General features: G+C 39.5%; 1 long non-coding RNA gene across 1 annotated transcript; it reads right to left on the reverse strand.

Annotated features, from left to right (window-relative positions):
* Positions 1 to 7,615: 7,615 nt before the first annotated feature.
* LOC145801697 (uncharacterized) lies at positions 7,616 to 10,492 on the reverse strand. The gene is made up of 2 exons (XR_014343344.1): positions 9,104 to 10,492; positions 7,616 to 7,882 (listed from the first exon to the last, which is right to left on the reverse strand). It is a non-coding gene; the product is annotated as an uncharacterized LOC145801697 (long non-coding RNA).
* Positions 10,493 to 23,112: the final 12,620 nt, after the last annotated feature.

Raw genomic sequence — 23,112 nt, forward strand, 5'->3', positions numbered from 1 at the left:
TCCTAGAGAGCCTAGGATTTCCCTCAGAAAGATGTTAGGAGTTGCATCATATTGCTTGCTACTTGACTATGTGTGCATCATTTTGGCATAGACGTTTGTTACATATATATGTGTTATCTGTTTAGTTGTTTTAAAGTCTCATCTTGCATTTCCCCTAGCATCATGAGGAGAGGTAGACCCCCAGTTGGCCGAGATCGTTCAGAAGACAGGTTGGAGAGATTGGAAAGGCTAGTCGAAGGTTTGGTTCGTGAGCAGAGACAACATAGGCCGCAGGATACTGGTACCACTTCTACGCATGCCGAACAGACGAATGGCCGGTATGCAGCTCCACCCCCTCCAGTGCCACAAGTGCCCCCGCAGCAAGCTTTGTACGGGAACGACACGATAACTCTAATCAGAGAGTTCAAGAAGATGAAACCGCCGAGATTTCAAGGAGGTATAGAACCAATGAAAGCCGAGGCATGGGTCTTAGAGATGGAGAAGTTGTTTGAAGTTTTCCCCAGTACAGACGCTCAGAAGGTATCTCTGGCAGCATTCACATTAGACGACGATGCTCGTAGGTGGTGGATGATGGTCCGAGAAGGCAATCCGGGTTTAACTTGGGCAAAATTTTTGGAGTTGTTCTACAACAAGCATTTCCCCCTCAGCGTCCGAGACCGAAAGACCACGGAGTTTCAGAATCTGATCCAAGGGAACAAGACGGTCGCAGAATACGATCGTGCCTTTACTGAGCTAGCGAGATATGCGCCTCATATGGTTGATGACGAGTATCGAAAGGCGAGGAAGTTCGAAAGTGGGTTGCGTGGGCCGATACAAGATCGGGTCAATATGCTCAATATGCCGACGTACGCCGGAGTACTGGACAAGGCCATCCTGGCTGAAGCTAATTTAAACCGATACCAGAGTTCAAGTGAGGGTCAGAGGAAGAGACAGAATTATGATAGTCGCCGAGTTCCGTTCAATGTCAAGAAGAGAATGAGCACAGACAGTTCCAGCAACTCAAATCAGGAAGGTAACGCCAGGCCGATGTGCGCGAGTTGTGGAAAGCAACATTTCGGGGTTTGTCGTTGGGCAACAGGAGCTTGTTATGAGTGTGGTGAGATAGGCCATCGCGTGAAGGACTGCCCGAAAGCAAGGACCGATGATGGGAAGAGGAATGGAAGCACCTCGGGCTCTGCACAGAAGAATAACATCGGGGGAATACAGGCGAGGCAGGGCAGAGTTTTTGCATTAGTACCAGGAGACGCCCAGAATGCCGAGGCAGTAGTGTCAGGTACCCTCTCAATTTGTTCTCAAGATGCATACGTACTGATTGATTCGGGTTCTACGCATTCATTTGTGTCCACTATATTCGCCGAGAAGTTGGATAGAGAACTAGAACCCCTTGATTATGTATTATCTGTGTCTACCCCATCTGGGAGAAATATGATTGTTACATCCATTTATAGGGCGTGTATTGCTATGATTGAGAGTGTAGAATTGTTAGTTGATTTGATGCCATTAAACATGACTCACTTCGATGTTATATTGGGAATGGACTGGTTAGCGGCGAATCATGCATCCATTAATTGTGTTACTAAGGACGTCACATTGAAGACCCCAAGTCAAGCCGAGGTCATTTTCCAGGGTAAAGGAGTTGTACCCCCACCTTACTTAATCTCATCCATGAAGGCCTACAAGTTGATCCAAAAAGGATGTAAGGGTTACTTATGCAGTATACTAAGTGATCTGAATGGAAATGTTGAGTTAGCCGACATACCCGTTGTTGAGGAATTCTCCGACGTCTTTCCGACTGAGTTGCCTGGCCACCTTGTCGACAGAGAAATAGAGTTTACCGTGGACATCCTGTCAGGAACACAACCCATCTCCAAAACGCCCTACAGAATGGCCCCAGCAGAACTTAGAGAACTGAAATCGCAATTACAAGAATTGTTGGATAAGGGATTCGTCAGGCCGAGCACTTCACCGTGGGGAGCACCCGTTTTATTTGTTAAGAAAAAGGACGGCACCCTTCGTCTTTGCATTGACTACAGAGAACTTAATAAGGTGACCATTAAGAACAAATACCCATTGCCAAGAATCGATGATTTGCTTGATCAGCTACGAGGAGCACGAGTCTTTTCCAAGATTGACCTTAGGTCGGGCTACCACCAGTTGAAGGTTAAAGCCGAGGATATCGAGAAGACTGCTTTTCGGACAAGATATGGCCACTACGAATTTTTGGTGATGCCCTTCGGAGTAACCAACGCCCCAGCAGCATTCATGGACTTGATGAACAGAGTCTTTAAGCCGTACCTAGATGAGTTTGTCATTATTTTTATCGACGACATATTGATTTATTCCGGGAGTACGAGCCAGCACGAGGATCATCTGAGACTTGCCCTGCAGACCTTAAGGGATAAGAAGTTGTACGCCAAGTTGAGTAAATGCGAGTTTTGGCTTCCCAGCATTTCATTCTTAGGGCATGTAATTAATGAAGATGGTATATCAGTTGACCCCAGCAAGATTGAAGCTGTTGTAAGTTGGCCGACGCCGACCAACGTGTCCGAGATCCGTAGTTTCCTGGGTTTGGCAGGTTATTACAGAAAGTTTGTGAAGGATTTCTCGAGGATTGCAGTGCCATTGACACAACTAACGAAGAAGGGAGCAGCTTATGAATGGACCGACGAAAGAGAATCAGCTTTCCAGGAGCTGAAGACGAGGTTAGTTACAGCACCAGTTCTGGTACTACCATCAGCTAATGAAGAGTTTCAGATTTACAGCGATGCTTCACACAAAGGTTTGGGTTGCGTTTTAATGCAAAAAGGTAAAGTCATAGCGTACGCGTCTCGTCAGTTGAAGCCCAATGAGAAGAATTATCCTACCCATGACCTGGAGTTAGCAGCCGTGGTTTTTGCTCTGAAGATCTGGCGTCATTACCTGTACGGAACATCTTGCCAAGTTTTCACCGACCACAGGAGTCTGAAATACTTGTTCACCCAGAAAGAGTTAAATATGAGGCAGAGAAGATGGCTCGAGCTGTTGAAGGACTACGACATGCAGATTCAGTATCACCCAGGTAAGGCAAACACCGTAGCCGACGCATTAAGCAGGAAACTAGTCGGAAGTTTGGCGTGTCTGGCAACGGTCTCAGCGGAACCGACCATCGTTGAGGAAGTGAAGAACGGGCAGCGGGAAGATAAGTTCCTAAGAGGGGTAATTGATGAATTCGTCTCCAAACCGAGGCCAGGTTACACAGTGGAAAATCAAGTGCTTAGGTTCGAAGGAAGATTGTGTGTGGCCGACGTACCGGAGTTAAAAAGGAAGATTTTGCAAGAGGCCCATAGTTCCAAATTTGCCATTCATCCAGGGAGCACCAAGATGTATCGGGACGTAAAACGGACCTTTTGGTGGCCAAACATGAAAAGAGAGATAGCCGAGTTTGTATCTCGGTGTCTGTGTTGTCAGCAAGTGAAGGCAGAACACCAGAGACCAGCAGGACTTCTTCAACCCTTGTCAATTCCCGAGTGGAAATGGGAGCACATCTCCATGGATTTCGTAGTGGGTTTGCCGAGGACGCAAAGAGGTATGGATTCCATCTGGGTTATAGTTGACAGGTTTACTAAGTCAGCTCACTTTTTGCCGGTCAAGACTACATTCAATGCCAACCGACTTGCCGAATTGTACATGAATGAGATCGTTAGGCTTCATGGTGTGCCGATGTCCATTGTGTCAGACCGAGACCCGAAGTTCGTTTCCAGATTTTGGCAGAGTCTACAAGGAGCCTTGGGAACAGAGTTGAGACTTAGCACAGCCTTTCACCCCCAGACCGACGGACAGACAGAAAGAACGATTCAGACACTCGAAGACATGCTCAGACTGTGCGTGTTGGACTTCCAGGGAAGTTGGGAATCGCATTTGCCATTAGTAGAGTTCGCGTACAACAACAGTTATCAAGCCAGCATAGGCATGGCGCCGTATGAAGCTTTGTATGGAAGGGAGTGTAAATCGCCGATATGTTGGACTGAAGTAGGAGAGAAAGCTCTAATTGGCCCCGAGTTGGTTCATATGACAACTGAAAAGATCAAACTCATTCAGCAGAGGATTAAAACTGCACAGAGTCGACAGAAGTGTTATGCCGACCAAAGAAGGAGGGAGTTAGAATTTGAAATTGGGGATCATGTATTTTTGAAGGTCTCGCCGATGACAGGAGTTTCGAGATTTGGGAAGAAGGGTAAACTTGCACCCCGATATATTGGGCCGTTTGAAATCCTTGAAAAAGTTAACACCGTTGCTTACAGACTCGCTTTGCCGCCAGATTTGAGCCAAGTCCACAGCGTGTTCCATGTTTCGATGCTGAGAAAATATATCCGAGACCCACTGCACGTAATAGATTACTCCGGGGTTGTAGTTAATGAAGACTTGGGCTACGAAGAGAAGCCGATGAGAATTATCGACAGGCAAGTGAGGCAGTTGAGAAACAAGTCGATATCAATGGTGAAAATTGAATGGGAGAAACATAATCGCGCGGAGGCCACATGGGAAAAGGAAGAGGAGATGAAAATCCGTTACCCGGAGTTATTCGTGGGACAAGGTAACTTGAGTTTGGGGACCAAACTTCCTTAAGGAGGGTAGACTGTAGTGACCCACATTTCATGTTCTCATTATGTTCATGAGCATTTGTATGATTATGGTTTATTAAGCTTGCATGTGTGTTTCGTGACTTGTCCTACCTATGTGAGCGAGAATCCATGTCTTGATTTCATACCTTTGTGATTTGTCTAAGTGTTATGTGCTTGTCTAAGTTATGTTTAGCCGACGTTATGCCTAGATCAATCCAAGCCGAGATCATCCTTAGTCTAGTGGTAGTATCTTGGAACCCCTTGTTGACCTCCGTTCTTGCCTTGAACACATTAGCCGAGATGTTACCTTGCACCCCAGTGAACTCGTCCTGGAGTGGTATGACCTAGACCGAGGTGTGGCGCATCTAGGCCAAGATGTGGCACAGCTTAGTCAAGTGTTGTCCTTCCTAGCCGAGGTCATTGTCACCTTAGTGGCCGAGGTCTTTTGTTAGCCGATGTCACCCCCTTGCCGGAGTGCCATTCCGTATAGCGTGTTAGATACGCCTTGTTGTTAGCCGTTGTCATTGGTCCGTCAGAAAGCCCATACCGCTTTGCTTGTTGAATACCCTTCCACCATGCTTTGTCTGGCCTGTCAGCCACCTTTTCAGGATGAACCCAACCAGTCGCCGCCACGTGTCTCAGCAGAGGGTTAACCCCAGAACCGGGTATAGAAAACTATCATTTAGTATCATAACCTTGTCTTGTAGAGAGAGAAACTCTAGGAGGAAGAAGGAGCTTTAGAGTGAGGAAGTAGATCTTCAAGCTTGGTTCCTTAAGATCGAACCGTTAGATCCGTGTTCTAAGGTTAGATTCTTGATCCGCTCGTGGTGTTCTTTATGTTCATGTATTTGCATCGCATGATCGGACATGATTTGTGAGCCATGCATCGTCTTGAAATCCGGTTTTAGAAAGAGAAAATGACATTCATGTGTTCTTCAAGAAAAGTTATATTTTGATCCGAAAGCTCTTTGACTAGACGCATGTTTTGTGGTTGTTCTTGCATGATTTTCAACTATGGGTACCCAGGTCCATGTTTTCAAACTTGTAACATGAAAATCCCAGATTTTGCGATGGCAGATTGGTATCATCGAACATTCATATTTCCATGTTTTCATACTCATGTTCTTCATATTCATCAGCAGAGGGAAAACCCAGAGTTTCCCGACCTCTTTTCCTTGAATGTGGCCCTCGGGAACACACCTCGGCAAGGAGGTGTGGAACCTCGGCCTAGACCTGGTTGGTGCCCAGCATGTTTTCCGAAAACATTTGTGTACATGGGAGACTTGTTTGAAAGCGCATTCAATAGGCTTTGCCATGTGTTGTAGGACTTGGGCTTGTCTCGACCCCGACGTGTGAAGAAACGATATGAGTGGTGTTTTTAATAAAGCTATGTTACACTTGTTTTCATAAATCTCGTCTTGCCTTGTTCTGAAAAGTACTTGATCTAGCATGAATGACTATCCCTATTTTGTATATCAAATGCTATCTTGTTTTGATGACTTGTCTTGACAGTCCTTAGTGCTAGAGGACTCTAAACTTTTACAGCACAGCTTGTCTTGACAGTCCTTAGTGCTAGAGGACTCTAAACTTTTGCAGCACAGCTTGTCTTGACAGTCCTTAGTGCTAGAGGACTCTAAACTTTTGCAGCACAGCTTGTCTTGACAGTCCTTAGTGCTAGAGGACTCTAAACTTTCGCAGCACAGCTTTGTCTTGAAACTCTTGTCTTGATATGTCATCACCCCTTGGAATAAATAGATGTTATTAACATCCAAGGCACTTGAAAGCCGGCAAATGAACTTGATTTCCCTCTTGATCGAAAAGTATGCTATGTATTGTTTTGAAAGAAATCTTGGATATCAATCATGCAAAACCTTTATTTCTGATATCATTCACTGAGTATCCAAGCTCACCCTCTCTATATATATGTAGGTGAGGAACAAGAAGGCACTGAGGCCTAGACGTGATTGCCGATGTGTTTTGGGTGCTTGCCGACATGTTTTGGATTTGCGTTTTGCATCGTCTTGAAGATTATGCTTCTCGGCTTATGCTTTCTTTGTTTGTTTTGGCATATGTCGGCTTGAGAAGCCTTTTGGTCAGGATGTATTTTGTGTTCCATTTTGTTGTATCTAAAATTGTAAGACTTGTAAAGATGTTTGATGTATGACATTCCATTGGACTTATGCACGGCTCTCATGGACAACTCGGTCTATATATATATTTTGCTTCCGCTCTTGTAAGCCCCATATTTCATACTCTGATTGTGTGTGATTTTTTTTGTAAGACGGCCTTCGGTAACCTCGGGTTACTGGCCATCACGGCACCAAACTACTAGGGGCGGTTTGGGGGCGTGACAATAAAGGCTTGGTTTGGTACAATATAGAGGGAGGAGTGATTCGTGGAGTCATTTTGCCAATTTGAATCTAATTTCCATTATTTGAATCTAATTTCCGTTCTTATTTTAAGACTTATTAGGTAAAATATTTATATAAAAAATTAAAATGGTTAGATATTAATTGTTATATATTTAAATTAAATTTACATTATAAAAAATAGATAATTATTTTTAAAATTATTTTTGTTGTCTATTTTTTTGAAACAAATATGTTTTAAATATATAACTACTGATATTCAATTATCTTAACTTTTTATATGAATATTTTAATTAAAGAGTTTTAAAAAATGAACAGTTAAAATCATCGGAATCGATTCTAAAATAGACCTACTAAATCCAAACGCTCTCTCAAATTAAATAACAACTTAAAAAAAAAAAAAGCCAAATCTTTTCTGATACCATGACATGGCTTATGTGTTAATTATATGTACACCAAAAAAAAAAAAAAAAAGTTATGGATAAAACATGTTGAGTTATTTTTTTTAGGTAGTTAAACAAATGGATAAATTGTAAATACACATCCGAAATTTATTTAAAATATGAATTATTTCATGTGATTTAAAAAATTATATCGTGTCCCTTGATGTTTTTTACTTCATAATAAATTGTAACGCCCCCAAAATAATACTATAAAAATAACTCAAATGCAGATTAAATATGAGAAACAATATACTTTCATACATCAGAGTTTACTGTTTAACAAACATTTAAATGCCATGTAGGCTTACATCTTTCCAAGTCACTGGTTGTTTACACAAATTGAGTCTCGTTCATTACATCTTAAGCCCTTGGCTTTACAAATAACAAACATACACACATAAGGCATAAATAAGATGCCCTTGCTTCCCAAAAGTCCACCCATGCTATTGCCTCGGAGGAAATAATTCACCTGCACTTGAAAATGATATTCCCGTATAAGGTAAGCCAACAGCCCAGCAGAAATAATCTAACACATTATATGAGGTTTAGCAAAGGTATAAATACCACGAATATAAACAATACAAATACAGAAGTATTCACAAGGCCTATATATTCATAAGCCACTAAGATTAGTCTTATTCCATTTTCCTTCAATTCATTTCCAATTCATATGCACTACTCAATTCATGAGTTAAATTCTTTATCTTTCAACAACTAATACGAGATTACAACTCAATAGTTTTTCCATTTATACAAAACACACATAAACACTTCAAACTTGCCATTTTACGGATATTTTGTCCGAAGGAATCGGCACCCATATATATATAAAATTTCGGGTCTTTCATCCAGGACACTCTGGCCAACTTGCTTTAAATGGAGTCCATCCCCTATCTCCTCACAATAAACATACATATACAATGTATGTAAAAACATAATCACATATGGATTACATCCCCTATCTCCTCCCAATAAACATACATATACAATGTATGAAAAAACATAATCACATATGTAGTACATCCCCTATCTCCTCCCAATAAACATACATATACAATGTATTTAAAAATATAATCACATATGGAGTACATTCCCTATCTCCTCCCAATAAACATACATATGCAATGTATTTAAACACATTATCATATACAATGATCAATTATAGCACATATTCAATGTGTTAATCCAACCGTCATATTCAATGTCATAATTCAGTTGGTTAGTTTCAATTTGCCTAATCATCATGCAGTTCTACAACAATCATGGCTATCCTCCACCGATAGCCCAATACAATTATTTCTAAGAGATGTTCAATCTCAAAATACATAGTTTATCAAAACTTCCATAGGTGAGATATTATATATCCAATATCATCATTTATAACCACAACCTTCCAATTTCACATTTTCAATGTTAATTCCAATTATTTATGCAAAATAATGATTTAATCAAAATTAGGGCAAAATCTCCCTCTATTTCAAATATCAACCCAAACACCAAAATCAACTATTTTGGCACAACATGATCTTATATTCAAGCCTCATACTTATTTACCTCATATTCATCAAAACCCCTATTTTCATTCACACCCAAATCTTAGGTTTGTCTAAACCACAACCATATCTCATTATCTATACACAATAGCAAATAACTAAACTAAAAACCATATTAAAGTGTAGAAATTCCCTACCTTTAGAAGAGGAGAGGAGAAAAGCCCAAAAATCAATCTTTAAGAATGCAATTTCCTTTTCAGAATTTATGTCCTCATCTGACAATAATGAATCACCACCAAAATTAATATATAACCCAATCCGGAGCCAAATTAGGTTACACATAAGGATTCTCGAGGCCTTCTCCTTCAACCCAACATCAATTACAATAAGGCAGTGTGGCTTCATTTTCAATCTTCCTTCATCTATATTCTTTGTTACTTTCTCCTTGGATAAATAAATCTTTAAAAGCTATTCGTGCTTCATAATGCTATTTAAATTCTTACAGGGACAGGGTGCATGTGACTTCATTTAATCAATGGATGCTACTAACAGTCATTCGGATAGAAGTGCTATTTCTCAGTCTACTTTGACCAACTGTCATGACATTAGCCCCTCAAGCAGTGACTTAGTCGAGGATGGGGATTTCAGCCAACAAGGGATGAGGCATCATCTTGAAAATTTCTTTACAACTACCCTAGCTCAAGTAAACCTTCATTCTCTCTTTATTCACCATAATTGATCTCGGCCGGAGATTTTCATGTGCTTGTATGATGCTTTCCTCAATGCCATTAACAATAACATCAATTGACTGGCGCACAAACCCAAGAGATGTTACGGTGTACACAGCATATTGTGGGTGTGAATACCACTAATAGCAACATTGTTTTCGGTATATATGTTCCCATATCTTGTTTTCAACCTCTCAAGCACTTTAATTGTCACAAGTGGAGAAGCCATGCAAGCATCAAGGTTTACAAATACTACACAGTTACCCTGCGACTCTGCCACAATAAGTGCCCGAGCTCGCAACCTGAAGTGAACACCTGATGCAGTCTGGTCAGAGCTAGCATATCCCATCATATTGACATCAGCTACAGGTCCTGTAATGTCATAGCTTCCAAGCCCAACCAAGTAATTTGAAGCAGAGAGTATCCCTCTGCTATTTTGTAGCAAGAATAGTAGCAAAATCCAAAACCACATGATAGCACATGGTTTCTGGAAAGTGAGCTTCCTAGCCGAAAAGATCTCCATCACTGCTCCACCAATGAGCTCTTATTTTCCTTTAACACTGAAACACTGATATAAATGAACGCAAAATATATTGAATCCGATCGCTATTGCCTCTACTAAATCAATTAATTTTCTGAAGAAGTGATGAGAGAGAAAATGTGTGTGTGAGAGAGAGAGAGAGTGGAACAGATGGTTATGTTATGATTAAAGACCAAAAAAATAAAATAATAAAAATATCCTCCACATGCTGCTTTTCGGTGCCACTAACTCAACATCATGATGTTGAGAAATTATCAAAGCATCAGGGAAGTGGTGAATCATATTTTATTCCTCCCTAAAAAAAAAATTAATTTTCCACCACCCCAAAACAATATCCTCAGGCTGACCATACACGCCAAACAATCACCACCACATTTTATTTTATTTTTTTTTTTTGAGTCATTACATAAATGGTTATTTTACCAATAAATCATTTAGTCACAACTATTATTGATGTCAAAAGTATATTTCAATAAATAATTCAATCAATTTTATTATTATATGGTAGAGCATTTAGAATTTTATTTTTTACGATGATTATTTCTTACTCATTAAGTTTTTAAAATTTGTTTAATTATTTCCCTTTCAAAAATCAATATGACAAATTTTTAAAATTCATATATTTTTATTATAAAATAGTGAAATATTATAACTATGTCTTTTTTTTTTTTTATAACAAAGCATAATTTTAATTATTAATTGTTAATACAACAATTTTAATTTTTCTATACTATATGTTATAATAAAGGAATATTTGAAACAAAACACTTAAACTTATATGTAAAATTTTATTTACAAGTGACAAAATATAAAAAATTTAAATATAATTATCGTATTTTTAATAAATTATATATATTTTATCCCGTGCATAGCACGGGTGATATGCTAGTTCTACCACAGCGCAATTCATGTTATCTCTATATGTAAATCATTTATTTTGTAAAATTTATCAAACAAATCATTCGTGTAAACAATTAAATTAATAGAGTATTAGTAGATGATAAAATCATATTATTATTATATAATATAAGTAAAAGTGTTGTCGCCTCTTTGAAGTTGAAAGTCTCACTCTAATTTTCTCAATTTTTCTGAACTTTACAACACTTAAAATACACATGTCATTTTATGATTAGCTCAAAATATAATTTATATAAATTAAGGTAATTTTTAAATCCTCTAAATCATTACCAAAATTTATGAGTATTGCTTCCTTAAATTTTGTGATTATTATTCCTAGAATTACCTTATTCTAATTGGAATCATAATCTATATGATTATACATACCAAACTTCAAAAACTTCTATAATTATATTAAAAAAGTTTAGGAAATATAACAATGGAAAGAGAGCTGCATATTAGGTCCTCAATTTTTGTTTTTGTAATTTTTTGTAAAACACAATCACAACATAATTCTTTAAGTATATGGGGAAAAAATAGAAATACAAAAAGAATTATTCAGAGATTTTAGCTTGAAAAACAAGCTAATTGTGCAAATTAAATTATGAATATGATCCACATATTTTAAATAACGCATGGATATTCATATTCTCTATTTAATGAGTTGTTGTTGGGTTATTTTAGCCAATTTCTTTGTATATATCTTTTTTTTAACAACGTTTTTTTATATTTATTTTTGTTTAAATGAAAAAAAATGCAAAATACAAAAAAAATTATTTTTATAGCCGGCTAAATCTAGCTCTAGTACAACAAGAGCACCAAGCTCCCTCCTAAAGATAAAACAAAAGTGATGATAATCTTGAGTTTGGCATCCATCTTATAATGACGTAAGGGAATCCTAAGGAATTTTTACTACAATGTAAGAGGAATCGAAAAGAGTTTTTACTATCAATATAAGAGAATTTACTTAGAATTTTTACCGATCATGTAGCTATTTGAAAATCAAAGTATGCATGTGTATATTTTTTTCTTAGTTTAAGTATTTTTTAAGGGAAGACCAATCAATGGAGTACATTTTTTTAGATTGGAAAAAAATTATAAAATGGAAGAGACGTGAAATTTTTATAACTTTATGTCTATATAAATTTGGAAATAGTAGGAGTAATTGTTTAAGAGTCACAAAATTTAAAATTAAGAGTCAAAATTGATTAAATTAAAAGTATAGAGAGCAAAATGATATAAGAGATAAAATGTAGGGACTACTAATATAAATTGTTTCCGTTTTATTAATTTCTTACTCATAATTTAACTTATTTTTAATTTTTTTTCCCCTGTTGTTTAGTGGCCTTTTATATTCAGCAACTATTGCAAAAAACTCTAAACGTATGAAATGAATGTAATGATAGTTTATTATCAAACAATTTTTATTATTACTTTTGGTTTAAATGGATAAGAAATTAGTGTATATTTAATTGCATTATTATTTGGATTGATTTTCATTTAATTTTGAAATAATTTAATTTGTTTAAGTGATTTACAATTTATCATTACATTGTCAATGTTTCACATAATTTTTAATCTTTTGTGTTTATTATGCACTATACAGTGATTTTTATTGTATTTTATTAAGATAAAATGAATATGTCAAAAATATATATACATTAGCCGTGCACATCACGGGCTTAACACTAGTTAATAAATAAAGTAAAGGGTAAATTACAAACATACCCTTGAGATTTATTTAAATTACAAATTACTTCCTATAGTTCTACAAATTATATTATAGCCCCTGAAGTTTCTAATTTCATAACAAATAGGCCCTTTTATTAATAAATCAAGTTAATTAACAGTTTTTGATAATGTTAAAATTTTATTTCAATTAATAATTCAGATAATTTTATTATTGTATAGGTTAATAGTTAGAAATTTCACTTTTTCAATTAATTTTGTTAAATAAAAAATTTTGACAGGAAGGTATTTGTAATTTTCCAAACTACAGGGGCAATTCGTATTTTAACCAAACCTCAAGAAGTGTATTTGTAATTTACCCTAAAGTAAACAACAAAAATTATTTTGAAAGGGTACAGCCTGCACAGTGAAATTTGTAACACTTGGGTGTTTTAATCTATTGGAAGGTGTGTTTAATATCTTTATTTTTGTTTTGGGAGTCTTTGGAGTTGTTGTATATTGGTTTTGAAGGAGTACAATCTGATTAAAACTCGTTGGGTTTGTTCGTTCGCATTTGTTCTTGTCAAAAGTTCCTTGGAAACTTAGAAATTTTTCCTTGGGGTCGACACTAGCCTTCCTAAGGGTAGACCCTTGCATGTTGTAGTGTTTCTGAAAGTGTTGCTGGAAAATAGGGTAGACACCAGCCTCCCTAAGGGTCGACCCTTACCTGTTGGTGAAGTTCCTAGAGGTGTTCCTAGAGGTGTTCCTGGAAAATAGGGTAGACACCAGTCTGGGGAGGGTCGACCCTCTTATGTTGCAGAATTTCTGTGTTAGTTGCTGGAAAATGGGGTCGATCCTCTCCAGTCTAAGGGTCGACCCCTTTGCTTGTTGCCAGACTGTCTTTCTACCTAAAGGGTCGACCCCTTTGCCCGAAGAGTCGACCCCTGCGTGTTTTTTTCAGAAGTTTGGGCTTCGAATGGGCCCTATTTTTAGGGGTTTTTGGACTTATCTTTTTCATTGACCTTAGGGCTATCATCTAATACTATAAATAGACCCAAACCCCACCTCTCTCATAATTTTCTCCCCCTTTTCTTCTCAAGACCGAGAGTCTCTCTCTCTCTCTCAAAAACTCAGTTTTTCCACTTCAATCCGTAGATCTACACTCTTAGAGGTGTATTCACACCATGATCCTTTGAGATAACTTGAAGATCTTGTCAAGGGCTCTCTATTGGTCTGAGAAGTTCGTGGCTTCGTCAACCTTGAGTATTTTGGGTTTTCTTCCTCACGACTTGAGGTAGGGACACTTTTACCTTAGTATTTCTTTGTTTTGAATGGATTTCATGGTATGGTTGTGATTTGTGAATTAATTGGAGAGCATTGTCGGATGAATCTCATGTTTCACATAAATAAACCATTTTACTTGACCCTCGCTTGAGATTTCTTTACTCCACCTTTTCAAAACATGTACATAAATGTTATTACAAGCCATATCTATAATAGAGGAGAAAAACACCCAAATTTGGTAAAAGCCCTAGATTCTCCACTTGAGTTAAAAACACCAAATTGAATGGGGAATTTCCTTGATTCATGAAATATTGTGAAATAAAATAGAAAAAAGATGTGGATGTTGATATAGTAAAAGAATTGTGGCTTGAATGTTATTTGTTTTCTTTAAATCTTGTGTTGTATTTAACTCTTGGGTAATGTTGGATGGTTGTTGATGGAACAAAATATGAATGAATTGTTAATTGTGCATGAGTCTGGGTAAGAGTCGGTTTTCCAAATGTGGTGTTGTGTTGGTACCCGTGCAGGGAGTTTAAAAAGGTGCCCAAATGCCTTTTCTAGGCTTATCGCTGAATGAATGTGGGAAAAATGTTTTTGCGTGTCCACATAGTCCTGCCGTATGATAGTCGACAAAAGTGGAAAAACGGATGGTTTTCTTTGGGGTGCCCACTCCCAGCCGTATAATAGCCGACAAATGTGGGGGTGGTTTTAAAAACAAAAGTAAAGGGTGTTTTTATTTGGACTCTTATAGGTAGACTCATGGTTCGCGTTCTATGGTTGTGAATGTTTGATTGTTATGCTTGATGACATGAATAGCCACTGTTACTATTTGGTTGTTGTGGATCTGTATGTTTGTTAAGGATTACATATAATGTAACGCCCTCAAAATAAAACCATAAATCATACAATCTTGTCATGCTTAGACATAAGATAATAAAGCATAATTTCATTCATCATAGTATTCATTACAAAAATATTACATGTTGACATCAAAAGTAAATGCCCCACGGGCTTACAACTTTCCAAGTCAACACTTGGTTACAAGAAGGAGAGTGCTAACTCTACACAAAATAAGCCCTCGGCTTGATATACATGTAATGCAACAAAAACAACAAAAAGAGTCTAACAGCCTCAAGCCTCCCAAGCTACGTCCTTGGAGGTGGAATAACACATGTACCTGAAAATGATGTCCCATAGGGTGAGCCAACGCCCAGTAGAGATATGCTAAACATAATATGAGCAAAAACTAAAACATTAGCATTTGATAAATGTTTAACTCACATAAATCAATTCATAATTCGTTTCAATTACATGACAAATATGTCCATGTTTCATTTCTCTTTCCTTTACTTAACCGATTGTCAATTCATAATCGTGGCTCAGAACCTGGCCAAACTATTCAAGTGAGATTACATCTCATATGAACGATACTTCCATACACCACAATAGATACACATATTTGCTGTATCAATATTACATAAAACACTTCCATACTTCACAATAGATACACATATTCGCTGTATCAATACTTCAATAGATACACATATTTGCTGTATCAATGGAGTACATCCCCTATCTCGGTCCAAACAATATCCGGTTTAGGAGTCCATCCCCTATCTTCCCCTAAACCGTGGAGTACATCCCCTATCTCCTTCCACACAATACAATGTATATAAGCATCTATCATATACATGTTCAATCAATACACAAATTTGATATATTATTCCATTCATCATAATCAATGACATACAACCGATTAGTTTTAATTCGCCTAATCATCATGCAATGTCTACAACAATCAAGACTATCCTCCACCGATAGTCCAAATCAATTATTTCTAAACAGACAATAATTATATCAACAGATAATTTATCAACATTTTCAAAGGTGAGTGATTAATGAATCCAACTCCACCATTCAACCTCATAATGAGCCAATTTCATTATTTCCACTCAATTTCATATTTCCATAATAAATGTCATTAATTACACTAATGACCCAAATATACCCAAACATGGCATTTTTCCCCTTTTCTCAACATTGACCCAAAGGTCCAAATATTACCAACAACATCAATAACCTCCTTTTTAGACCCAAAACACAAATGTTTGAATCAAAAGAATAAAACCCCTCATTCCAATATAACAAATCTCAAACCCTAACTTCCCAAATCAAACAATTTATACAAAAAGCTCAACATTTAGGTTAAAGCTCATAAGAATGAGTAGTTATCCCTACCTCAAATTCGGAGCTCAAAAGAGGAAGATGAAGAAATTCGAAATGCTCCAAACCCCAATATTTTCAGATCAAAATGTAGCCCTCAACAAGCTCCACACTTTTTACAAAGGCCCAAGGATAGAAGCTCACTCCTACTAGATAAAACCCTAGTGAGAAGTTGGAGTTTTAGAGTGAGGTGCTCTCCAATGGAGGTTTTGAAAAGTAAGAGAGAGAAAGAAAGTGTGAAAAGTGATTTAAAATCACCCAGCTGCAATCTAATATACGACTATTCCGCTCGAGCGGAGAATTGGACGCTCGAGCGTCAAGCAGAAAAACTGAACCTGCTCGAGCACAAGAATACTCGCTCGAGCGTCAAGAAACAACAGCAAAACACACCCGCTCGAGCGCAAAGACAACCCGCTCGAGTGTAGATTACATTCTTCCAGTACTTTTACAGACAAAGAACACCTGCTCGAGCGCAAGGGTACCCGCTCGAGTGCGACCCGCTCGAGCGTGAAAAACACATCTGCAGTACTTTTGCAGACGGGCAAATTACTGAAGGTGTGCAAACTCCGCTCGAGCGCGAATGGATCCGCTCGAGCGGACCACCAAAAATCTGGGCAACAAGAAATGGGACTAAAGCTCAACCAACCTATCCGAAACACGCCCAAGACATTTCTAAACTCCAATCCAAAGAATTAAAGGGTGGAAATGAAATACAGACAACCACAACTATCAACGGAACCGAGTCCGGAATACAGTAAATAAGGAAGGAAAAACTGGGATCGCTATAACCTCCCCCCCTTAAGGAATTTCGTCCCCGAAATTAAGTACAAGTTTTCAAAAACAAGTTTTCCTCAATTCTCAATAACATTACCAACCAACATTCCACAACCTGACCCATTACCTGTCATCCCATCTCTTTTCAAGAGGCAAATCACAATATATAACTCAATATGCATTTTTAACATGCTTTCCTTGAAATTCAACAAATTTCATACATAATCCACAATTCAATTCCACATTCAATGCCAATAATATATTTGCATTTCTAAAACAAAATCAACATGTGCAATGTTAAAATAAACTTCCATTTCAAGGAAAGTTCCAAAATACTTCCATAAATCAAAACATATACAATGTTTTACAACTTAAGACATATTCCATGCTCTTAAAGTTCATCAATATTAAAAAATTCCCAATACATGATTATGCATTAACAAAGAAGTCCAGATATTTCTCGCGGACCTCCAACTCACGTTCCCAAGTGGCTTCCTCCACTTCGTGATGTTTCCACAAAACCTTTACCAAGGGAATGGTCTTGCCTCGCAAGACTTGATCCCGCTTATCCAAGACCCGAACCGGACTCTCCTCATATGAGACATCCTCATCTACCTCTAAGTCGGTCCAATCCAATACATGCGATGGATCCGGCTCGAACGTCCGAAGCATACTGACATGAAACACGTAATGCACCCCGGACAACTGTGGCGGTAAAGCTAGACGGTACGCAACCTCCCCAATCCTCTTAAGGATCTCAAAGGGACCGATAAACCAAGGGGACAACTTTCCACTCTTCCCAAACCTTATCAAACCCCGCCTAGGTGATATTTTCAGAAAAACATGATCACCCGCCTCAAATGCCAAAGACCTCCTCCTACGGTCGGCATAACTCTTTTGGCGACTCTGGGCTGTAACAAGCCTTCTACGGATAAGCTCAACTTTCTCCGTCGTTTCCCTCACCAACTCCGGGACCAACAAAGGTGCATCACCCACCTCGGCCCAACAAACTGGAGACCTACACGGTCGGCCATACAAGGCCTCAAACAATGCCATACCGATACTCGACTGAAAACTGTTGTTGTAGGCAAACTCCACCAAGGGCAAGTTGTAACAAACCCGCGGGGGGCCTCGCCACAGCTCGGACTCGACTTTTGCTGTCACGATTCTAAATCTGAACCAAAGAGTCCAAATCCGGCAAATCATTTTGAGAAAACTGATTTTTTGAAAGAAGTGCCAAACATGGACTGCTTTGCCAGATACAGAGTCGCCACCTAAATATTTTATTTTGGGAAATTTAGGAAACCCTGACTCGGTGCCAAAAGGCCACGTGTCCGTCATCACCAAAGTTGCCTCGGCTCGGGAACTTGGGTACGATTGGGGAAGGTCACTTCGTGAGCACCCCCGCTCGCCCGATCAAAGATCGGCCTCTACTAACCATGATATCTGTTTTTGAAAACATTGTGAGTTCTTATTCCGGTTATTAGCCTAGGTTACTATGTGATGCGCACAGCATACAAGTATAGACTGGATCGCCTGAATTGGAACAAAACATTTCATGTTCGCTTTTTGAAAATGGTTTGCTACCCGCAGGAAGGCTTGAAACATTTGATGATTTATTCCAATTTAAGTAACCCAACCCTCACCCACAGGCATTCAGGCAAATATATTATATAAGCAATTAGCCTCATGGTAAGCATGCTATTCATGGCATTCACTCACACGCATGCAAGGATGCTAAAGCATAAAGCTTACCGAGTACTCCAAGCCAAAACAGAAACTTCATTAGAAATCATGCATGATCCTAAGTATACAGAAATGCCTAATGCAACACATACAAAATGCAACTATAGTAGGCTCGGCTATTCTAAGATGGCATATGGAATGCTACAACTATCATGTATTCAATTTGGAATTGAGAGTACAATGCAGTTAGTATGATGCGCCGAGCCCGGTGCATGCAAAACAGATGAATGATGCAAACATGCTGTCATACTGTATGCTAAATGAAATATGCCCTAATCTAACCATCATAAGCGGGTAAATAAAAGGGAGAAAGACGTGGGGTTGGAAGAGATACATCACACACACGCACACTTATTACAGTTGCGCCCTCGCGCAGAGGGTCCGAATAAATAATACAGTCCAAATATTACAGTCCCGAATAAAAGAATATTACAGTCCAGAATATTACAAAATCCTAATTAATTAACAAATTAACTAAGAAAATAAATAAAACTGGCATGCAAGCCAGGGACTGCCTTGCTTTTGACGGATGATGCATGTTCGGGTTGCCTTGCGCGGAAATCCACCGGAATGCCCCAATTAGCCTCTGTTTACACCTGTTCTTGAAATGCGTGCCAAGCCCCAAAAAGTTGCTGATTCTTCATTTTGCTGCAACAGAGAGCAGGAAAGGGGCATAGCAATGTATTTGCACAAATATATGCATGTCTCGATCCTCGTGCCACCAATCACGCATACCGAGGCATGATGGCCGAGGAGTCGAAATGCACAGCTCAATATAGGATGAATGCACGTGAAACTACAGCTAAAACCTAACTCCATCATGGATAATCCGGAGTGTCGGTGACTGGGGAATTGAGACACATTCCGTCACTCGGAGTACGAAATGTACCTCGTTTCCCGTGCCCGGGCTAACTCCTATTCCGAACATGATGCAATATGCATGATATGCATGAAATGCAACTAAGATACAATCCTATCATACACAATGCTATGGAATGACATGCCTCGAAATACGTGCACACAGTCATGCAAATCGAGAAAATGACAGAATACAATCTAAGATATAACCTAGTATACACTGTGCTATGAAAATGATATGTCTCGAAATACGTGCACACGGGCACGCAAACCGAGGCGATGGCATACGCAATGCAAATGACATGGAAAATGTAACATGGGCTTATACCAACATGAGTGAGCCTCAGCCAAACTCACATAGGATGCCGACGGATAAAAATGAAGTGCCTCGAAATGCGTGCACACGGGCACGCAAACCGAGGCGATGGCAGAATGCGATGTAATGACATGGAAAATGTGATATGGGCTTATACCAACATGAGAGAGCCTCAGCCACACTCACATAGGATGCCGGTAGATAAAAATGAAGTGCCTCGAAATGCGTGCACACTGGCACGCAAACCGAGGCGATGGCGGAATGCGATGTAATGACATGGAAAATGTGATATGGGCTTATACCAACATGAGAGAGCCTCAGCCACACTCACATAGGATGCCGGTAGATAAAAATGAAGTGCCTCGAAATGCGTGCACACGGGCACGCAAACCGAGGCGATAGCAGAATGCGATGTAATGACATGGAAAATGTGATATGGGCTTATACCAACATGAGAGAGCCTCAGCCACACTCACATAGGAGGCCGGCGGATGAAAAAAGGAGTGCCTCGAAATGCGTGCACACGGGCACGCAAACCGAGGCGATGGCAAATGCAATGCAAATGACATGAAAACATGATATGGGCTTATACCAACATGAGAGAGCCTCGGCCACACTCACATAGGATGCCGGAGGATGAAAAAGGAGTGCCTCGAAATGCGTGCACACGGGCACGCAAACCGAGGCGATGGCAAATGCAATGCAAATGACATGAAAATGGAAAGCAATCATTCTAACAGAATTTCAGCAATGAAAAATGGGGGAAAACAGTCCCGAAATGAGGCGAAATGACACCAAAACATGGAATTGTCCCGAAATGCGAATTTAGGCACCCGAAATGGCCTATAGCTATGCCAAACATGCACAATATGGACATGTAATACAAAGACAGAAGCTAGGCAGTCCCAAAAAAGGCACTTTCACAGTTATAAACATGGCCAAACAGCAAGCATAGGTAGGGCAAAAATAGCATGCAAGAATAGGGGTCAAGAGAGAGGTAATGAAGCAAGTGATATAAGAAAAATCCAAACTGAAAAATTTCCTTCTACAACATTGAAGAGGGACCAAAAATATGAATGTTTACAGTATATGGAAAGCCTCAAATCAATATACAAACATGCTAAAAAAAAGGCACAAGATTGAGGCTCAAAAGGTGCTATAACATGAAGTATACAAAATAATCACCAAACAGAAAAAAAATGTTAATGAAACATGAAGTATAGGTCAAAACAAGGCCACTTTCAGTTCGGACCAAGGTCCAAAAACAGAAGCAAAGGGGGCTGCCGATTTATGCAAAAATGGGGCCAAATAAGGGATATAACTACAAGTGACACATGGAGGCACCAAATGGTGAGGAGCCCTTCAACAATGTTGAAGAAGAACCCAAAATAAGCACATTCACAGATTACATTATGCTCAGAAACAGATTACTCATGGGCCAAAAATAGCATGCAAGATTATGACATATAAGAGGATCAATGAAGCAAGTGCATCATGGAGGGCTCAAACAGGGTTGAGCCCTTAATGAAAAGTGAGGATGAGCTCAAAAGAGGGCCACTTTCAGTTAGGGCCAGAGCTTGAAACAAAAAGCATGTGGGGCTTACAAATGGATCAAGAAAAAGGGTCAAAGAGGAGAAATGTTACTCACCCTTGAAGACTAAAGCTTTTGTTGCTTCTTGGACCAATTTGCAGCTCCTTTAGCCTTTGAGAAGCCCTCCTTGTTGCTGGAAATGAAGTGGTGATGGTAGAGCTTGGTGGTGTATAAGAAATGATGATTAGGGACTTGGAAGTTTTTTAGGAAATGAGAGGGATAGAGGGAGATATGGATCTTGAGACTTGAAGAACAATTTTTTTCAACCCTTGAATGTGATATGGCTTGCTTGTTATAAAGGCCAAAAAGGGGGTGTAAAGGTGGGGGAAAAGGAGGGCAACTTTCCCCCACAAAATATCCCCCGGATAAAGATATTTTCTGGGGGATAAAGCTCTACAGCTGTAAAGTGAACAGTGCAAGGAACTCGGCCGGCCAGTTACTTTTGCTGCAGGTGGCCGGCCGGCCACACCCCCTAGCCGGCCGGCTAGGGGTCAAAAGGGTCAATCTGATTTAGTGGCCGGCCACCAACTGATGGTGTCCTCCTATCTGTGTACAACACAACCCTGTGGTTAGGGGTCAAAAGGGTCAATCTGATTTAGTGGCCGGCCACCAACTGATGGTGTCCTCCTATCTGTGTACAACACAACCCTGTGGTTAAAAGTCCAAGAAAGTAGGTCCAAGGGGTTCAACATTAGCTCGGAAAGAGGGGTTCAAAAGGGTCAGGTGGAATTACTGGCCGGCCACCAACTTTTAGGGTCCTCCCAAGTGTGTACATCACAAATATGTGGTTCAAAGTTCAAGAAAATGGGCCCAAGGTGTTCAACATTAGCTCGGAAGGAGGGGGTCAAAAGGGTCAAGTAGCATTAATGGCCGGCCACCAACTTTTAGGGTCCTCCCATGTGTGTACATCACAAATATGTGGTTCAAAGTTCAAGAATGTGGGCCCAAGGTGTTCAACATTAGCCCGGAAGTGTGAAAAACGGGCGCCGGAGGGCGTCGGAGGATGTATAACTGGTTGCCGTAACAATTACTGGCCTCTCACCCTTTAGTGACCTCCCCGGTGATAAAACAGAGGTACCTGCCAAAAATGAACGAAAACCGTTGCAAAACGAATGTTCGGGGGCCAAAACGCGCAGTTCGGGGTCCCGAAAATGGGCTGTCAAGCACCGAAAGTGGCGTTCGGCCACGAAGAGGGTTTCTCAGACTCCAGTGTCCCTCAAAAGGGAGTAAATAGGAAGTATGCCAAAAATTAGAACAAACGGAGATGGTTAGGTGATCCCGAACCGAGGCACACGGCCGACGGTCCCGAAAAACCGGAAACCGGACTCTGAAATGGGCAAAATGGCCTACGACCACAAAATGTAGCCTACGGACATTGAGAGATGGTCTACGGGACCTCTCTCTTCCCTCAGGAAAAGAAACTGAGAAAAACGAGCCTGGTTCGCAAACCGAGGCAAAGTACAAAAAAAGGGTTCGGAAGTTCGGAGGCAGGGCTCACGGCCGCAACTCTGAAACTTCTGAACGAGCACATTATGCAACATCACCAAGCGCTCAATCAGTGACGTCTGAGTCTTAAGGTC

The sequence above is a fragment of the Camellia sinensis genome, chromosome 10, assembly GCF_055761805.1.
Source record: "Camellia sinensis isolate YWXY chromosome 10, ASM5576180v1, whole genome shotgun sequence".
Taxonomy (NCBI): Eukaryota; Viridiplantae; Streptophyta; class Magnoliopsida; order Ericales; family Theaceae; genus Camellia; species Camellia sinensis.